Source organism: Pundamilia nyererei, unplaced genomic scaffold (genome assembly GCF_000239375.1).
Source record: "Pundamilia nyererei isolate P.nyererei 1_Seehausen unplaced genomic scaffold, PunNye1.0 scaffold00008, whole genome shotgun sequence".
Taxonomy (NCBI): domain Eukaryota; kingdom Metazoa; phylum Chordata; class Actinopteri; order Cichliformes; family Cichlidae; genus Pundamilia; species Pundamilia nyererei.
Window position 1 is genome coordinate 6,379,477 of NW_005187409.1, and position 4,762 is coordinate 6,384,238.

The following is a 4,762-nucleotide window of genomic DNA, read 5'->3' on the forward strand; positions in this document are numbered from 1 at the left end:
TGCTCCATGTCTAGGAGACGAAGGGAAAAGGAGAAGTGAAAGAAGAAGGAAAGATAAGCAGCTACTGAAGGATGGCCCATGACGAAATGATGCTCTGAGCAAAAAATATAAATAAGAAAAAAATCACCAGCTCTGCTGCTTTCTTCTTCCTCCTCTTCCTCTGTCATCCTCCCCTTTCGCTCTCTGTCCCATCTTGAGTCTCACGTCAGGTATAGTGTAACTTTAAAAGGACAATAAACAGAAAGCTGACTACAGAACAAACCGATACTTGGAGCAAACAAATACACAGAAAGCTCGGCTGTCTTTGTCTCACACACACACACACACACACACACACACACACACACACACACACACACACACACACACACACACACACTTTGAATTTATCTTGTCACAGATGCACAGATACACGCTTTTCCTCATCACTGTCTGACTTTTGCGTACACACACGCAGACAAAGACTTTTATTGCCCCGAGGCTTGAATTAGTGTCAGTGTGTTTCAGATAAAAGCTTTAGTATGTGCTGGACCCGTTAACTCCAAAATGCTGGTTAAAAAGGACAAAACAAAGTCAGGGTGAAAAGAAAGAGAGGTAGGGATAAATGGAGAGAGAGAAGAGGAGGTGGAAAACAGGATAAAGTGAGCCTTTCACATCTTTTTATTCGCTGCAGCGCCATCCCCAATTCTTCACGGTATACGTGAACGTCAGGAAGATGTGTGTGGAGGGGGAGAGAGACAGATAAAAGTAAATAGAGAAGGAGAGAGGGAGAAGGAGGAACTGGCGGTAGAGGGGTTAATGCAGTGCAGATTGACAGAAGTTAGCAGCACCCAGAGGGAAAGAGAGCGGAGAGAGCAGGGGGGGACTGATATAAAATGAGTCGGTCACGCTTTGAACAGTTACACATGCTGTTTACATTTTTCCCAAATTAACATGGCCCCTCGCTTCACAAAACTCTCCCTCACCGGCTCCCTCGTGCTCCCCTCCACCGACCCCTTTTCCTCTTCCTCCTCTTCTTTCCCTCCGTCTATCCTTCAAGGCTCCAAAATATCTTCCTCACTTCCAGATCAAGACTTTAAAAAAAAAAAAAATTGCAGTAAAACAAACAAACAAAAAAAATCTGTCTTTTATATCCTATTAAAGTAACCAATCGCCAAGTTTTAGTGTATGTGTAGCCAGTATTTTAAAGTTACAGCGGTTCTTTTAGGTTTTTGTCACATTGAGCGACTATTTAACAATGCGTCGTATAAGAGAAACGCATAAACACTTCAGCTGGAGTGAGTAATGCGCAAGGGAAGCCGAAGAATGCATATAACTGAGTAAAAGGTTCTTGACAAAGTGGCGTAAATTGGTGAATTTACACAGGCGCATACACACAGACACACAAACCCAGATGATACAAGAGTCAAACTGCTCAGAGCACAAGCGATAATGATAAGGACCCGTATTCCACCAGCACATGGGTGTTTCTTTAAAGAGAATCGGTGTATGAATCTAAAAGATAATATATAGGGACAGCTGTCGAATGGATAAATTAAAAGGTTGACCCTAAGCTGACCTTAAGGGTATAGAAAGTGTATAGAGGCACTTTCAGGAGGTCTGTTATCGACAGTTGTGCCTTTTAATCTGTTAGTTATCTTCCGAAAGACGAAGATAAGGACTGTAAATCCCTTGTTTTGCCGCTATTATTTTCCCTCTCCTGTGAGATGATAAAAAGCGGAGAAGCTGAAGAATTTAAGAAGCTGGAAGTAAAGAATATTTAGCATTTTTTCCTTTGTATTCCCAATCCTTTTATACTCTTCAGTGCTACCTCATATTTCGATAAACAGCTCCGTATTTCCCACCTCTGCTCTTCGGCTTTCCATCAAGGCCGTAGAGGAGCAGGGGAGTCTCGATTCAGCAGCGGATTCTCGTCTGATTCTGTTTACGGGGTGTTTTTCTAAGCAAAATCTGTGAGTTTGGGGATGGCAAGTGGTGGGGGTTCGAGGTAAATTAAAAACTGAAGGTCTGACAAAAAAAGAGGGAGGGAATGAGAGATGTTGATGGAGGGAACGAGTGGAGCCAATTAGTGAAAGGAAGAGAAGGGAAAGGTAATTAGGGATAGAAAGGAAGGAGACTTTAAAATGGAAGTTTGATGTTTCAGAGAGATTTAAGGAGAGAGTGGTGGAGATGAAGCGACAAAGAAATTGAAACCAAACATGGCGATAAAGCATGGAGCCACTGGAATCCAGTGATATAAAAAAAATAGGAGGGGGTAGATTGGCTTATAAGGAGAAGAAGGAGACAGACAATGAGGCGAGAAGCGCAGCCGAGCAGAAGATGTTGAGTTTACAACTTGCGAGAAATGGTTGCAAAGAGAGATTCTGGGCATGAACATGATTTTTATTGGATTTTTTTAATGTGTGTTTTCTTTTGCCTTTGTTTTGGGGGTCATTGATGTTGTTTGGCAACCCCAGAGTGTGTCCAGTGCCAAGAGGATCAATTTGAAATTCACCATGAACAAACTCCAGAGGAAGGAATCTCATGAGGGAAGGGATGGGAAAAGTTTGCACATGTGTGTGTGTACTTGACTATGAAAAGGTTTGTTTATATGTATTTCTCTGTATAACGCCTGTGCATGCACGGATCTACACTCCAGTGTGCAGTCTTTATACATGTGTGTGTGTTGAGTTAGTGAAGGAATGCACATTTGATTGAGTACAGACTGCACATAAATCTGGCCTTTAACTGTACACAGATAGACAAAACTGACCCCGACCCCAGAATGTCAACCTTCTGTCCATCTGGCCTGTGTTCCCCCCATCCTTTATATCAGTAAGGCGATGCATGGCTTTCCCCCTGGCATCCACTGGTGTGTTTATGTTTTTTTGTATATGTTGTGGCTGAGGACAAAATTGCCACCAGGTACAGTGCAGCCGAATAGTTTAAAACAATGGAAAAAGCAAACAGCTCTCTGATTTTTGGCTCGGATGCTTCCTTTCTGTCATCAGAGCCACATTGAGGCTCCAGCTCAGCCTCTGCCACGTTAGCTGGAAGACAACAAGCGTACAAGACAAGGCAGAGGATCCGTTTTTCATTTAGTGGCTCCAGGATGTGGATTTCAGTGAGCACATATCGATAATTTGTGAACTTGTTGATGTTGGCAGTGACGCCCACGCTCACAGTGTCTGATGAGGGCTGTAAGACTGAGCTGGAGCTTGAATTTGTTCTGCATTCATATGATGTCGGCAGGCTGGGATGGACAGGAAACGCTGGGGGCGGCTGCGGCTCAGGAGGTAGAGCCGGTCGTCCTAATAAGAAGGGAAAGAAACGTTTCTTGGGAAAGATACCCATCCCCAATTTGATGCATCCATCTGTGTTTGAGCTCGACGAAGTGCTTAAAGTTAATAGAGTAAAGTGTATGAATGGGTGAATGCGGCTTTTAGTATAAGCGCGCATAGAAGAGGTCGGTAAGGCTAGAATAGCTTTTACTATTTGTTCCATTTTTGCAGTGTTATTTTATTATGTTTTTGTGGTGTTATTATTTGTAGTGCTGTCCTAACAAATGGAAACAGTATGATTTTAGTTTACTTTTGTTTAATTAATTCTATTAGTGTTCGTATTAGGATTATTTAGAAGTCCCTGCCAATGGAGGAATTACATCTAAGCAATTGTTCCCAGATGTTAGCGGACTGTGTTGTTGTTGTTTTTTTGAGCTGTCAAAAGTTTCTGATATCTCTGACTCAGAATCACAATCATTGGCTCACATGAATAGTATTTGCAGGGTCTGCTGCCTGGTCTGATCATGACGTGAGTCCGGTCATTTTAGCAAATATTGAACATATTATATCGGGATATCTTTCTTAAAGTCTGGAGAGAAAAAAAGCATACTAAAAATCAGTCACGGAGCTGAAATATAACCTCAATATTCCAATCACGGATTGCAGCAAAGTGGAAAATATCTGGAAACATCAGTTATTTCTGTCCCTAGTGATGTTTGATATTGTCCTCTGGTGGAGTAGAGGAATTCTTCACAGCGACTAGATACAAATAATGTGTGACGAGTGAGGAAATTAGCATCCATCTCTGGATTTTGGTTTAGGAAAACATGGCTTGGGTTTGCAAAAGGTTAAATCTTGTACTGTACACACAGCACTTATATGTATGTATGCACATGACAACATCCGATCCTATCCAATCAGCATTACACAGGAAATAATAAACATCATGAATCTAGAGCTGATTTACAACATCTTCCATGTACTTAGGTTTCATCTCTGTTTCAGACCTCTTTCAAGTGGTTAAAGCGATGGAGGGCAACCTTTTTTGGCACCCGAGTGAGTTTTTCCTGGACCAGACCGGAGAGATTTTCTTGCACATGGTTTTCCCACAATACCAAATTCTGTTTAAGTGCTTGTTTAAAACCTCAAATGGTGATGCATGCTGGGAAAGATGAAATACCAGTCCTCTCAGATGGAAGCGACACAACACCCACAAACACTGGGTCACTGGTTTACCAAAACAGCGTCTGGAGTGTAAAATGTCAAATGTCCTTTTATCCTTGAACACATCCTTGCGCCCTAACATTCAACTCTGAACCCTGACCCCGTGTTGGTGTTTAATTCTGAACTATCTGGAGCGCACAAGCTCTGCTGCCAGAACCTCACGTTCAGCTCTGCTCTGCAGATGGCAACCAGACTCCAGAGCGCCAGAACTGACTTTACATCGGCGAACAAACTGAAGATAAAAATATGATCTGTTGCAAATAAAGGAGCCCCCCCCC

At 42.4% G+C, this 4,762-nt stretch overlaps 1 protein-coding gene across 3 annotated transcripts in view; it reads left to right on the forward strand.

Moving 5' to 3' along the window:
* The window catches only part of clcf1 (cardiotrophin-like cytokine factor 1), a 17,516-nt gene that overhangs the window by 3,953 nt on the left and 8,801 nt on the right, over positions 1–4,762 (forward strand). The window contains exon 1 of one of the 3 annotated variants that reach the window (XM_005723154.1): positions 2,553–2,580. The exons of the other annotated variants lie outside the window; for them this stretch is intronic. The gene's annotated coding sequence lies outside the window, so the exon portion shown is untranslated. Of the gene's footprint in view, positions 1–2,552; positions 2,581–4,762 lie in introns of those variants that run through there. 3 annotated transcript variants of the gene reach the window in all.